We start from the raw sequence: 15,726 nt of genomic DNA, 5'->3' as shown, positions 1-15,726 counted from the left end.
AAAAAAAATTCAAAGCTAAAAATCATGTAAGTTCATAGCAATTGCTCGTAAATAATGTTGTTTTGCATTTTGATCATAACCTCTGACAATACTTAGTATGCGCTTATAAACATTTTTGTATTGTTTCTTGACTGCTGTTTCACCTCTTTCTGCATCGATTATCTTCTTTTTAGAAAAATATTCTTAATTTTTCAATACATTGATGAATTTCCATAAATTTGGATGCGTATTGGTCACAGATGCTTGAAGCGCATTATGGAACCCTTCTACTCCATTGTTGGTATTAGCCAGCTGATCTAGGGTTCTTTGATAAACATTCCAAAGTTCGATAGGAAAAGTTGGAGAAACTCTACGACGACGAGGTCCCCTCCCTCTCTCTCCCCCAATGTAATGAGTTTCAAAATATGCAACTAGTTCTTGTGGTAAGTCATCGTCATCAACCAACTCTATAAATGCATCAATGATGTCTGAAGGCGGTATGAATGCAAGTGCCATAAGGCACTTTACTTTTGTATTAAAAGCACAATCACTTTGATATCGAACCTTAAGCCCAATATCTGTCACTTTTCTGTAAACATTCCACTATCATAAAGTAAAATCTTTCTCCGTTCTGTAAACATGCAAATTCTTCGGGAATTACATAACCGATTCTTGTTCTTGGAATAGGAGGGGCCTTTTCTTATTTTTGTTTCCATCTTCTTATGTTTGAACAAATTTGAAGTTGATGGCTAAGAGAGCGTCCTGCATTTTCTTTTCTAATTCCTCGCATGCAGCACCAATCAATGATCTTGAAGCTAGCTGGGATTTCAGTGCATTTTCTTTCATATGTGCATTGTTTTTTGCATTTTATGTTTGCTTGGGTTCGCTGGATGGGTATGCTCACTTAGTTTTACAGATTGAAATCTCTTCAATATTCCGTCTTGTATGTACTCTTGCTTTGCAGTTTTTTTCAACACACTTCCAATAAACCTTGCCTCCATATTCTCTTTCTTGCCTGTAAATGAAGTTGGAATCATCTACAAGCTTATCACAACCTCTGGTGCTTTTGATAGTGTACGGCATCGTAGGGGTTTAAGTTTCAACTAATAAAGGTAGATAATACAAAGGTTTAAGATAAAAAAAAAAAAATATGGTAAACTACAGAATTTGTAATGACCTCATTTAAACATTTAACGATGGGTTCAAATTACAAAATTTAAAACTAAACCTTCTCTCTCTCCCCTTCTTCTCTCTCTTCTCCTTCCTCTCTCTCTCTCTTCATTCTTTTTTTTAATCTATACATGGCAAAGCATAAACATTTTACGGCGAAATGTCCTTGCGGCAAAATATCTCTACTGCAATTTCTTACGGCAAAATGTCTTACAATCAATTGTCCTACGGCAAATTTGTTTACGGCAAATTGACCGGTCTCCAAAAAGAATTGGTATATGGTGTGCTATCATCACGTGGCTATCATATGAATGTGAAAGAACGCGATCTAAAGCATCATGTAAAACAAGCGTCAAAGTGAGGTCATCGAAGAATTAAACAGCCACACACACGCATCAGTATTTCAAGAAATTAAAGAACATGCACAACAAACAGAAAAGACCACAGTCTGTTCATGAAGAGCGCTATGATTTTATGCCAGAGGAGAGTTTGCCAATTTTGGTTTAATTTGAGGATCACTATATTGGCAGGCCATGTCGATGAGGATGCCGAGAACCCACATTTAGCATATCTCTGTGGAATATGTATGCCAGAACAAACTATGAACATAATCGTACTAATAATTCTGTGGAAGGATGGCATCGCAATTTCGTATCACTTGCTGGGTATTCCGATCCAGTCATCCGAAAGTTTGTCTCTTAGAGCAAGAAATCAACTTTCAAGATAATCAAATGAATCAGATTATTTCTGGTATCATTAGAGAACCACCTATAAAGATACATAAGGATGCCGCATCACGAATCAAATCAGTTGTGCTAACATACAAGATAAAACATATTTAGATTATCTTAGAGGCATTGCATTTAACTTAAGGTTTTAAACAAATGTTCAGTCTTTGAAAAAGCAATTTAGCATTTTCCTCAAATATTTTTATTGTTAAGAATTCCATCTCCTGAAGATGAAAGCTAAGTTAGTTAAGAAATTCTATCAGTAATAAACTAAACTAATATTATATGCAATAACAAATGTAAAACCAGCAAACGACTGTACAAGCATTTTAATATATTTAATATATAAAACAAGTTACTATTATTATTGGTTCCTTATATTTTCATGACATTAAATTCATCTCGGGGGAATTTTGTCCATGCAGGATTTTGTCCAGGGGGATTTTGTCCTATAACCCATCTGTTCTAGTGCCGGCTAGCTAGTGGACGCCATTCTCTCTCTGGAGGCAGCCGGCTCGTGGACGGCAATGCCATATGCTCTGGTGCCGGCCGGCTTGTGGACGCCAATGCCATCTGCTCTGGTGCTAGATGGCTCGTGGACGCCAATGCCATCTACTCTGGTGCTAGACTGCTCGTGAACGCTAATGCCATCTGCTCTGATGCCAGCGGGCTCGTGGACGCCAATGCCATCTGCTCTGGTGCTGGCCAGCTTGTGGAAACCAATGCAATCTGCCCTGGTGCCGGCCGGCTTGTAGACGCCAATGCCATCTGCTCTGGTGCCATACGGCTCGTGGACGCCAATACCATCTGCTTTGATACCAGCCAGCTTATGGACGCCATCATCTCTCTGGGGCGATCCGGCGCGTGGACGCCATCCTCTCTTTGGGGCCATCCAGCTCATGGATGCCATCCTCTCTGTTGGGTGAGCCAGCTCATGGACGCCATTCTCTCTCAGGGGCCATTTAGCTCGTGGACGTCATCATCTCTGTGCGGCCAGCTGGCTCGTGGACGTCATCATCTCTGTGTGGCTCAAGGTCGCCATTCTCTCTCTCTGGTAGCAGCCGGTTCATGGAGCTCATCCTCTCCCTGAGGCCAGAAGGCTCATGGACGCCAATGCCATCTGCTCTGGTGCTGGCTGGCTCGTGGACACCAATGCCATCTGCTCTGGTGCTGGCCGGCTCATGGACACTAACGCCATCTGCTCTGGTACCAGCTGGTTCGTGGATGCCAGTGCCATCTGTTCTACTGCTGGCCGGCTCATGGACGCCATCCTCTCTGTGGGGCCAGCCGGTTCGTGGACACCAATGCCATCTGCTCTGTTGCCGGACGGCTCGTGAACACCAATGCCATCTGCTCTGGTGCCGGCCAGCTTGTGTACGCCAATGCCATCTGCTCTGGTGCTGGCTGACTCGTGGACACCAATGCCATCTTCTCTGGTGTTGACTGGCTCGTGGACGCCCATGCCATCTGCTCTGGTGCCGTCCAGCTCGTGGATGCATGTGCCATCTGCTCTGTTGCCAGCCGGCTCGTGAATGCCAATGCCATCTGCTCTGGTGCCGGCCAGCTTGTGGATGCCAGTGCCATCTGCTCTGGTGCTGGCTGGTTGTCATGGACGCCAATTCCATCTGCTCTGGTGCCAGCCGGCTCATGAACACCATCATCTCTCTGGGGGCATCCGGCTCGTGGACGCCATCCTCTCTGTGGGTCAATCTGGCTAGTGGACGCAATCCTCTCTGTGGGTCCATCTGGCTAGTGGACGCCATCCTCTCTGTGGGTCCATCTGGCTAGTGGATCTCATTCTCTCTGTGGGGCCATTTTGCTCGTGGACGCCATCCTCTCTCTCTGGTGCCGGCCGGCTCGTGGACACCAATGCCACCTGCTCTGGTGCCGGTCGGCTCGTGGACGCCAATGCCACCTGCTCTGGTGCCGGTCGCCTCGTGAACGCCAATTTCATCTGCTCTGGTGCCGGCAGGCTCATGGATGCCAATGCCATCTGCTCTGGTGACGACTGGCTCGTGGACACCAATGCCATCTGCTCTGATGCTGGCTGGCTCATGGACGCCAATGCCATCTACTCTTGTGATGACTGGTTCGTGGATTCCAATGCCATCTGCTCTGGTTCTGGCCGGCTGTCGTGGATGCCAATGCCATCTGCTCTGGTGCCGGCTGGCTCGTGGGCGCCAATGCTATCTCCTCTGATGCCAGCCAGCTTCTGGATTCCAATGCCATCTGCTCTGGTTCTAAGTCCGGCTGTCGTGGACACCAATGCCACCTGCTCTAGTGCCAGCCAGCTCATGGACGCCATCATCTCTCTGGGGCCATCCGGCTCGTGGTTGCCATCCTCTCTCTCTCTGGCGGCAGCCCGCTCATGGGCGCCAGTGCAGCCTGCTCTAGTGCCAGCAGGCTCGTGGACGCCAATGCCATCTGCTCTGGTGCCAGCCGGTTTGTGGAAGCCAATGCCATCTGCTCTGGTGCCGGCCTGCTGTCGTGGGTGCCAATGCCATCTGCTCTGGTGCCGGCCTGCTGTCGTGGGTGCCAATGCCATCTGCTCTGGTGCCGGCCGGCTGTCGTAGACGCCATCATCTCTCTGGGGCCATCTGGCTCGTGGATGCCATCCTCTCTTTGGGGCCATCCGGCTCATGGATGCCACCCTCTCTGTTGGGTGAGCCAGCTCGTGGATGCCATCATCTCTCAGGGGACATTTAGCTCGTGGACGTCGTCATCTCTGTGCTGCCAGCTGGCTCATGGACGTCATCATCTCTGTGTGGCCAGCCGGCTCGTGGACGAAATTCTCTCTCTCTGGTGGCAGCCGGTTCATAGAGCTCATCCTCTCCCTGGGGCCAGAAGGCTTGTGGACACCAATGCATTCTGCCCTGGTGCCGGGCAACTCGTGGACGCCACTGCCACCTGCTTTTGTGCCAGTTGGCTCGTGGACGCCAATGCATTCTGCTCTGGTACCAGCCGGCTTGTGGACACTAATGCCACCTACTCTGGTGTCAGTCAGCTCGTGGACGCTAATGCATTTCGCTCTGGTACCAGCCGGCTTGTGGACACTAATGCCACTACTCTGGTGCCGGTCGGCTAGTGGACACCAATGCATTCTGCTCTGGTGCCAGTCGGCTCGTGGACACCAATGCATTCTGCTCTGGTGCCAGTCGGCTCGTGGACACCAATGCATTCTGCACTGGTGCCAGTCAACTCGTGGACGCCAATGCCATCTGCTCTGGTGCCAGCCAGCTCGTGGACACCAATGCCATCTGCTCTGGTGCCGGCAGGCATGTGGATGCCATCATCTCTCTGGGGCCATTCAGCTCATGGACACCATCCTGTATGTGGGGCCTGCCAACTCGTGGACTTCATCATCTCTGTGTGGCCATCCGGCTCGTGGATGCCATCATTTCTTTTAAGGCCATTTAGCTCACAGACGCCATCATCTCTGTGGGGCCAGCTGGCTCGTGGATGCCATACTCTCTCTCTGGTGGAAGCTGGCCTCATGACTCACCATTCCTCCTCTTCTTTGGGGCCAGCTGGCTCGTGGGCAGGCCAGGCGGCACCCGTGGACGCCAATGCCATCTGCTCTGGGTGCCAGGCCGTGGCTCCGTGGACGCCAATTAGCCATCCTGCTCTTGGTGCCAGTTTTGCTCGTGGGCATGGCCAATGCCCATCTGTGTTCTGGGGCTGGCCGGCTTACGGTGGAACACCATTGCCACGCCTGCTCTGGCGCGCCAGCCCAGCTCGTGGATGCCATCATCTCTCTGGCGCCATTCAGCTCGTGGACACCATCCTGTCTGTGGGGCCTGACGGCTCATGGACACCATTGTCTCTTAAAGGCCATTTAGCTCATGAACGCCATCATCTCAGTGGGGCTAGCCAGCTTGTGGACCTCATCCTCTCTCTGGGGCCAGCCGGCTTGCGGATGCCATAATTTCTCTGGGGCTATTTAGCTTGTGGACGCCATCATCTCTGTGGGGCCTGCCGGCTCATGGATGCCATCATCACTCTGGGGCCATTTAGCTTGTGGACGCCATCCTGCCTCTCTGGTGGCAGCCGGCTCATGTACCTCATCCGTTCTCTTGGGCCAGCTGGCTCATTGGGGTCAGTCGGTTTGTGGAGGCCAGCTGGCTTGTGGGGGCCAATGCGATCTGTTCTCGTGTCAGACGGTTTGTGGAAACCAATGCCATCTGCTCTGGTGCCAGCTGGCTCATGGATGCCAATGCCATCTGCTCTAGTGCCGGCCGGCTCATGGATGCCAATGCCATTTGCTCTGGTGCCAGCCGGCTCATGGATGCAAGTGCCATCTGCTCTGGTGCCTGCCAACTTGTGGATGCCAATGCCATCTGCACTGGTGCCAGTTGTCTCGTGGACGCCAGTGCATTCTGCCCACTGGCTCGTGGACACTAATGCCACCTACTCTAGTGCCAGTTTGCTCGTGGATGCCAATGCCATCTGCTCTGGTGCTGGCCGGCTCGTGGACGCCAATGCCACCTGCTCTGGTGCCAGTTTGCTCGTGGATGCCAATGCCATCTGTTCTGGGGCTGGCCGGCTCGTGGACGCCATTGCCACCTGCTCTGGTGCCAGCCAGCTCGTGGACACTGATGCCATCTTCTCTGGTGCCAGCCGGCTCATGGATGCAAGTGCCATCTGCTCTGGTGCCTGCCAACTTGTGGATGCCAATGCCACCTGCACTGGTGCCAGTTGGCTCGTGGACGCCAGTGCATTCTGCCCACCGGCTCGTGGACACTAATGCCACCTACTCTAGTGCCAGTTTGCTCGTGGATGCCAATGCCATCTGCTCTGGTGCTGGCCGGCTTGTCTACACCAATGCCATCTGCTCTGGTGCCGGCCGGCTCGAGGACGCCAATGCCATATGCTCTGGTGCCAGCCAGCTCGTGGACACCAATGCCATCTTCTCTGGTGCCGGCCGGCTGTCGTGGACGCCAATGGCATCTGCTCTGGGGCCGGCGTGCTTGTGGATGCCATCATCTCTCTGGCGCCATTCAGCTCGTGGACGCCATCCTGTTTGTGGGGCCTGCCGGCTCGAGGACGCCATAGTCTCTTTGAGGCCAGCTGGCTTGTAGACGCCATAGTCTCTTTAAGGCCATTTAGCTCATGGAAGACATCATCTCTGGGTGGTTAGCAGGCTCAAGGACCTCATCCTCTTTCTGGGGCCAGCCGGCTCGTGGATGCCATCATCTCTCTGGGGCCATTTAGCTTGTGGACTCCATCTCTGTGGGGCCAGCCGGCTCGTGGACCTCATCCTTTCTCTTGGGCCAGCCAGCTCATGGGGACTAGCCGGCTCTTGTGGGCTAGCTGGCTCGTGGGGGCCAATGCCATCTGCTCTGGTGTCAGACGGCTCGTGGACACCAATGCCATCTGCTCTGGTGTCAGCCGGCTTGTGGACGCCATCCTCTCTGTGGGGCCAGCCAGATCATGGATGCTAATGCTATCTGCTCTGGTGCCAGCCAGCTCATGGACACCAATGCCATCTTCTCTGGTGCCGGCCAGCTGTCGTGGATGCCAATGCCATCTGCTCTGGTGCCGGCGGTCTCGTGGACGCCATCATCTCTCTGGTGCCATTCAGCTCGTGGACGCCATTTGCCATCATCTCTCTGGAGCCATTTAGCTCGTGGACGCCATCCTGTCTCTCGGGGGGCCAGCCGGCTTGTGGACACCATCCTGTCTCTCTGGTGGTAACCGGCTTGTGGACACCATCCTGTCTCTATGGTGGCAGCCAGCTCGTGGACACCATCCTGTCTCTCTGGTGGCAGCCAGCTCGTAGACACCATCCGTTCTCTTGGGCCAGCTGGCTCATGGGGGCCAGCCGGTTTGTGGGTGCTAACTAGCTCGTGGGGGCCAATGCCATCTGCTCTGGTGTTAGACAGTTTGTGGATACCAATGCCATCTGCTTTGGTGCAACCCAGCTCATGATTGCCAATGCCATCTGCTTTAGTGCCAGCCAGCTCATGGATGCCAATACCATCTGCTCTGGTGCCTGCCAGCTTGCGGATGCCAATGCTATCTGCTCTGGTGCCAGTCGGATTTTGGACGCCAATGCATTCTGCCCTGTTGCCGGCCAGTTAGTGGACGCCAATGCCACCTACTCTGGTCCAGTCGGCTCGTGGACGCATTCGTCTCTGTATGGCCAGCTGGCTCGTGGACGCCATACTCTCTCTCTGGTGGCAGCTGGCTTGTAGACCTCAACCTCTCTTTTGGGCCAGCTGGCTTGTGGGAGCCAGCCGGTGCGGGGATGCCAATGCCATTTGCTCTGGTGCCGGCCGGCTCGTGGACGCCAATGCCACCTGCTCTAGTGCCAGTCGGCTCATGGACGCCACTGCCATCTATTCTGGTGCAGGCCAGCTCGTGGACACCAATGCCACCAGCTCTGGTGCCATCCGGCTGTTGGACGCCAATGCCATCTGCTCTGGTGCTGGCTGGCTCATGGACGCCAATGCCACCTACTCTGGTGCCAGTCGGCTCGTGGATGCCACTGCCATCTATTCTGGTGCCGGCCGGCTCGTGGACGCCAATGCCACCTACTCTGGTGCCAGTCGGCTCGTGGACACCAATGCCATCTGCTCTGGTGGGCTCGTGGACGCCATCATCTCTCTGGCGCCATTCAGCTCGTGGACGCCATCCTGTCTGTGGGGTCTGCCGGCTCGTGGACGCCATAGTCTCTTTGAGGCCTGCCGGCTCGTGGTTGCCATAGTCTCCTTAAGGCCATTTAGTTCATTTCTGTGGGGTTAGGCGGCTCGTGGACTTCATCCTCTCTCTGGGGCCAGCCGGCTCGTGGATGCCATCATCTCTCTGGGGCCATTTAGCTTGTGGACGTAGTCATCTCTGTGGGGCCAGCCGGATCATGGAGGCCAGCCAGTTCATGGGGACCAGCCGGCTCGTGGGGGCCAGCCGGCTCGTGGACGCCAATGCCATCTGCTCTGATGTCAGACAGTTCGTGGACACCAATGCCATCTGTTCTGGTACCAGCCAGCTTGTGGATGCCATCCTCTCTGTGGGGCCAGTTGGCTTGCGAACACCAATGCCATCTACTCTTATGCCAACTGACTTATGGATGCCAATGCCATCTGCTCTGGTGCCGGCTGGCTCGTGGACGCCGGTGCCACCTGCTCTGGTGCCGGCTGGCTCGTGGACGCCAATGCCATCTGCTCTGGTGCCGGCTGGCTCGTGGACGCCAATGCCATCTGCTCTGATGCCAACCAGCTTGTGGATGCCAATGCCATCTGCTTGGTGTTAGAGTTTGTGGATACCACGCCATCGCTTTGGGTGCCAGCCAGTCATGAGCCAAATGCCATATGCCTCAGGCCAGCCAGCTCATGATTGCCAATGCCATCTGCTTTAGTGCCAGCCAGCTCATGGATGCCAATACCATCTGCTCTGGTGCCTGCCAGCTGCGGATGCCAATGCTATCTGCTCTGGTGCCAGTCGGATTTTTGGACGCCAATGCATTCTGCCTGTTGCCGCCAGCTCGTTGACACCAATGCCACCTACTCTGGTCCAGTCCGGCTCGGACGCATCCGTCTCTGGTGGCAGCTAGCTTATGGACACCAACACCATCTGCTCTGGTGCTGACCGGCTGTCGTGGACGCTAATGTCATCTGCTCTGGTGCCGACCGGCTCGTGGACGCCAATGCTATCTGCTCTTTGGCTGGCCTGATTGTGGACGCCACTGCCATCTGCTCTGGTGCCGGCGGCTGTCGTGGACGCCAATGCCATCTGCTCTGGTGCTAGCCGGCTTGTGGACGCCATCCTCTCCGTGGGGCCAGCCGGCTCCTGGACCTCATCCTCTCTCTGGGGCCAGCTACTTAGTGGACGCCAATGCCATCTGCTCTCTGGTGCTGGGCTGCTTGTTTACACTCATTAGTGCCAGCTGCCTTGTGGAAGATATCCTCTCTCTGGGGCCAGCCAGCTTGTGGACCCCATCCTCCCTCTGGGCCCAGCCGGCTTGTTGACCCCATCCTCTCTCTGGGGCCAGCCGGCTCGTGGACCCCATCCTCTCTCTGGGGCCACCGCCGGCTCGTGGACCCCATCCTCCCTCTGGGCCCAGCCGACTTGTTGACCCCATCCTCTCTCTGGGGCCAGCCGGCTCGTGGACCCCATCCTCTCTCTGGGGCCAGCCGGCTCATGGACCCCATCCTCTCTCTGGGGCCAGCCGGCTCGTGGACCCCATCCTCTCTCTGGGGCCAGCCGGCTCATGGACCCCATCCTCTCTCCGGGGCCAGCCGGCTTGTGGACCCCATCCTCTCTCTGGGGCCAGCTGGTTTGTGGACCCCATCTTCTCGGGAGCCAGCTGGCTCATGGATCCCATGCTCTCTCTGGGCCAGCCAGTTTGTGGATGCCATCCGCTCTTTGGTGCCGGCCGGCTCATGGACACCAATGCCATCTGCTCTCTGGTGCCGGCCAGCTTGGTGATGCTCACTGTGGCCAGCTGGCTTGTGGAAGACATCCTCTCTCTAGGGTCAGCCGGCTCATGGACACCAATGCCCTTTGGTGTTAGCCGGTGCCAGCTGCTCTCTGGTGCTGGCCAGCTTGTTGACTCTCACTTGGGCCAGCTGGCTCATTGGAGGATGTCTGCTCTCTGGTGCCAACAGGCTTGTGGATGCCAATGCCATCTTCTCTCTGGTGTCGCCCGTTCGTAGACGCTCTCTGGTGGCAGCTGGCTCATGAACATGATCGGTTATCTGGTGCCGGATGATTCTTGGAAGCTAATGCCTTCTGCTCTGGTGCCAGCTGGCTTGTGGGCGTTAATGCCATCTGCTCACTGGTTTGTGGATGCTAATGCCATCTGCTCACTGGTGCCAGCAAACTTATGGATGCCAATACCTATTCAACTTCCACTATTATTATATGTTATCTTGTACTGGGTCTTTTTTAACAGTATCTTCAATTGTGACAGATGCCCTTCAATTGTAGCTCAGACAACATCCTCTCTTATGCCTGCTCAGTGCTGGCATCCTCCAATCAGCCAGGTTAGTAACTCCATCCTCATCATGCTGGATCTTGGAAGACTATCAGACCATTTTGTGATATCCAGTTTTTCAACAGCATCCTCTCTCCTGCATCCTCTCTCTTGCTTCCTCTGCGACAGCATTCTTCTCTCTCTTGTGCCTCCTCTTTGATTGCATTTTTCTCTCTTGCTTAACTCATAGACGGCTTCCTCTTAATCGTGCCACCACTTGGATGGCTAACTCTCTCTCTCTCGTGCCGCCTCTTGGACGGCTTCCTCTTTCTCTCTTGTGCCGTCTCTTGGACGGCTTCCTCTCTCTCTCTTGTGACGTCTCTTGGACGGCTTCCTCTCTCTCTCTTGTGCCGCCTCTTTGGTGGCTTCCTCTCTCTCTCTTGTGCCGCCTCTTTGGTGGCTTCCTCTCTCTCTCTTGTACCGCGTCTTGGATGGCTTCCTTTCTCTCTCGTGCGCCTCTTGGACGGCTTCCTCTCTCTCTCTCTCGTGCCACCTCTTGGACGGCTTCGTCTCTCTCTCTCGTTTGCCACCTCTTGGACGGCTTCCTCTCTCTCTCGTTTGCCACCTCTTGGACGGCTTCCTCTCTCTCTCGTGCCCCTTCTTGGACGGCTTCCCCTCTCTCTCGTGCCGCCTCTTGGATGGCTTCCCCTCTCTCTCGTGCGGCCTCTTGGACGGCTTCCCCTCTCTCTCGCGCCGCCTCTTGGACGGCTTCCCCTCTCTCTCGCGCCGCCTCTTGGACGGCTTCCCCTCTCTCTTGTGCCGCCTCTTGGACGGCTTCCCCTCTCTCTCGTGCCGCCTCTTGGACGGCTTCCCCTCTCTCTCGTGCCGCCTCTTGGACGGCTTCCCCTCTCTCTCGTGCCGCCTTTTGGACGGCTTCCCCTCTCTCTCGTGGCCGCCTCTTGGACGGCTTCCTCTCTCTAGTGACGCCCCCCACACTGAAGGTGCCCTTTACCAAAACTAAATACAACAGAATTAAATTAAAGAATTTTCTTGGTCAAAAGATGAACTTCTTTTGGGGATTTGCATTAGTAAAATCATAGTCACTAACATTGGTCAGTATTTAACTTTTCATTAGAATAAGGTTACTGTATCAAGTTTCTCTTTATATCTCAACATTTTTACCCTATTTACACTATACCTAACATTAACAAAACCTATGTACCATCCTTGAAGTAATAAAAATCTTATATAAGACCTTATTAATACTTTTTCTTTTTTTTTATTTGTAGAGCACAATGTTAGATTCGAAACTATTTGAGAATAAAGTTTCCATTTCCCTTTCTTTTTTTATTTCTAAATCTTCAGCATAAGCCTTTAATAAGGACAGATTCAACAGACAATAAAACCTAATAAGGTTCCAAAGGGAAATCATCCTGCAAAAAGAGATAGGTTATAAGGAAAGATAATATATGAATTTGATAGTATAGAAAATTAAATGCATCTGAAATTCAGGTATATGTCTGCAGGAACGTTTTTGTTCCCTGCTTTAATATTTGGAGATAAGAGGATTCTACTGCTGCACTAGGACTATCCCACACAAACCTGATGCTAAAACGCATCACACCGTGCGCAGCAGCAGCTGCATACTGTTGCAAACAAAAAGTCACGATAGTAAAGAAGAGTGCCGCGGATATATATCGTCGTACTGCAGATCATGTAACAAAAACTATACTCCAAACTTAATGTCTATGCCACAAGTCAACATTAAAAGGTTTGGCAAAAGAAAATTGACAAATACCTCTCTCCAAGTTTGAGAGGATATTATGTACCAGAGAACCACACTGATACAAACACCATACAGAAGTAGTGCTTCATGATTCACGTGGTTAAAGGCTGCACCGAAAACTAGACCGAGTCTGTCTTTGCACCCTCGTCAAAAGCACTCTGCAGATGGTAGATTTGTCAATGAGTGTATCACAAGTACCAAGGCCTTCACGACACTAAAACTGTAACACTGGTAGCAGGTCATACAAAGACTCTTAGGGAGCATTTTCTCAAAAAACTGACCTATATATTCGGGGAAGCATGAAGACAGTCTTAGTCCCTCGGGTAAAGCAGCGCCATGTTGGCCTTCCTCCAAACAACTTGGAAGTCCAACTAACTTCTGAAAATGATAGTAATCAGTAATCTTAAGAAAAATTATATCAGCAGTCTTTAAAAAAAAGGGAAAGATCCTGTTAGGGTCTATGCCACCATAACTAACAACATTCCAGAAGCAAAATTTTGAATTCTCTAGACCTCAAGTGAATTTAACACAACTTAGGCTCTGGAAAGCACAACTGAGGCAACGCCACGGACCCACACACTGCTCACAAAGATTCGAGCCAAAAGTTCTGCCTTCTGTTTAGTTAGGGTAATATACAGCAGGCCTGAGATTTAAAGTATTCTTTACTTGAAAAAGTAATATCTGGAACAACCTGATCCATCTCCACAACCTTAACCAAAGCAACCTTAAGCAAACCTACTCCACATCAGTGAATAAAAGGTCAAGATTGTTGCTAGATCAGTGGGCTATGGCACTGTCCAAGATTGAAGGACAGTGGTTTATTTCAGAGTAGCCTTCTAGAACAGACGTCTACCAGACTAGTCTATTCTGCAAAAATAAAGGACTGATAAAAAAGGATAAGAAGTGTAGGGTGTTCTGTGTTGGTAAGTGTGACAACAGTTAAAGATATGTAATGAATATGCCAGACTATTCCGAGTTGGTGCAGGTAGGAGCAAGTTCCTTTACCGACAGGCATTAGTCCTCAGATTATTTAATACCCTGTTATGTTTATGTACAGTGTCTCACATAAACGCAAAACAATATTTAATAAGTAATGGCGGCACTTCTACATTACTCGTCTCGAAGAGACATTTTCTACACTTGCACAATCTAACTGGTTCACAAGCATGGCCAATAAATTCGTCAATTTCATACTTTGAAGTAATTCTCTATATGCAGATGCATGCTTTAAGTTAAAAGTATTTCTGTTGAGATAAAGCTTTTATTTAATATAGTAAATCATAATCTACTGTGATTAAGAAACTTTTTCATACTTACAAAATAAATTAAACATGAATTGTTAACTGCATTCGTATTCTAGGCTTCGTAAAAGGATTTTCAGTTACAGGTCTCCAAGAAATAACTCTTCTTCCGTCACCCCACCCACGAGTATGAAGTTACCTTTGGAAATATTCTTTAATGATACTCTGTATTAAACACACAAAAATGATATTGGTTAATTTTTAGAAACCTTGAAGAGCATTCACAGGGCTGTTTCAATGCACATCTATACTTCTTGTACAACTTCGCACTGACAATATTATGGCCCTAAGGAATATCGCTTCACTATGTCCTTAACTAGACAGAAGTTCCCGAATTAAACAGAAAAAAATGGCAGTACTAAAGTTACCAAAGGTCACTGATAGCACTAACATATAATTACTTCATACACCTTCACAACAAAACAAGTATATCATTATCCTTAAGAAAACATATTACTAAGGAATTCGCTAAACAAAACATCGAATTACCTGTGGCTAAACTATAATGGACAAATAAAAATAGTCTCCCCGATTGAGAAACTGAGCAAGTAAAGAAAATGGATTGGTATGCATCTGCAATGCCTCATCTTCCACTAGTAATGGTCCCACGTTGATCATCCGAAACTGGTCCAGTTTCTAAAAGTTTTATAAGCCTCGTCAACAACAAGGTAGATTATGTCTTGCAAAATTAATGCAGCAACAACAATGCTCCTGCAAATTTTTCCCAGCATCAGATTCGTGGCTTTTACGGTTTATTCAAAACTCCTTCATTAAGGCAAAAGTATAAAAAAAATATAAATTTTCATGTTGCAAAAACATTGTATGATGAAGTTCAATACTTGAGAACCCTGTCTTAAGAACCTTAAGTCCTTTACTTGATCCTTACGAGATTCTTGTTGCCTCGAGTCCACTCATTTTTTATAAAGTCTTTCTTCTAGTTGTCTAAATTTGATGGCAGCAAGTTACGACAAATCTGACATTATTTTGAAACATCTACCTGCAAATAAAAGAATCAAATAAGATCACATGTGGTGGAAAAAATGACTAGCTTTTGTCCTAAGAGGCAAGAATTCGATATTTTTTAATGTAACATTTTTTTTCCGCAACTAGGGTAACCTTAGTACAAGAGACCCTCATATTTCATTTTTGATCGGTCCTTAACATAATCTATTTCCGGCATTTTACAAATCTGCTATAACGACAACTAGCCCACCCTCCTCCAACATAGGCCACACCTCTTCAAGTACTGCAACGGCGTCAATGACCCATGCAATCACGACACCACATGACCCCAGTTAATTACTTAAGTACAGCAAGGATCTGTACACCGAAACCACATTTAGGTATCTTGATTCTGGTTAACATACTATTTGTGTAACAAAAAAAAAACATCTAACCTAGCCAGCATAAGCAAGTCCCAAGTTACTCTAAACAGTTCTGATACATAAATATTTATAAGATCTGAAGAACAAAATAGTTTCCAAAAAAATCTTCGAGGTCCCTTAAAACGGTTTACTTATAAGTTAAGTTAGCATGGGTCATTTCACTGATTTCCTTATGGACAATGTAACTTAAAAATGCTTGTCTGTCCACAGATATTTCTATGAACTATAATTCACTATAAGCATAACATTGCCACTAAAATTGTAGAAGTAACAAAAATACCAGTGGCAGTCCTCGGAACTCCCTTTTAAATAATCTTAATGGCGTTCCTCTTTCCCTCTTCTGCGGGGAAGAAGGAGCCTGGAAAAAGCTGTAGTTTTCACTTTAAGAATTAGTAAGATGATGGTACAGCGTTATAGAAACCTGAAAAAAAGATCCAACTTATCAAAACTTTTACTGTTCAATAGA

General features: G+C 49.9%; 1 long non-coding RNA gene across 3 annotated transcripts in view; it reads right to left on the bottom strand.

Moving 5' to 3' along the window:
* Nucleotides 1–10,100: 10,100 nt before the first annotated feature.
* LOC135216749 (uncharacterized) overlaps nucleotides 10,101–15,726 on the bottom strand; it is a 28,877-nt gene continuing 23,251 nt past the window's right edge. For 2 of the 3 annotated variants that reach the window (XR_010314929.1, XR_010314914.1), the window contains one exon: nucleotides 10,101–14,872. This is a non-coding gene — a long non-coding RNA (uncharacterized LOC135216749). The remainder of the gene's footprint in view (nucleotides 14,873–15,726) is intronic. The other variant, XR_010314935.1, reaches the window with a different exon arrangement.

The sequence above is a fragment of the Macrobrachium nipponense genome, chromosome 11 (assembly GCF_015104395.2).
Source record: "Macrobrachium nipponense isolate FS-2020 chromosome 11, ASM1510439v2, whole genome shotgun sequence".
Classification (NCBI taxonomy): Eukaryota; Metazoa; Arthropoda; class Malacostraca; order Decapoda; family Palaemonidae; genus Macrobrachium; species Macrobrachium nipponense.
The sequence above is the reverse complement of the archived record's forward strand: the minus strand, read 5'-3'. Positions and strand labels throughout refer to the sequence as shown.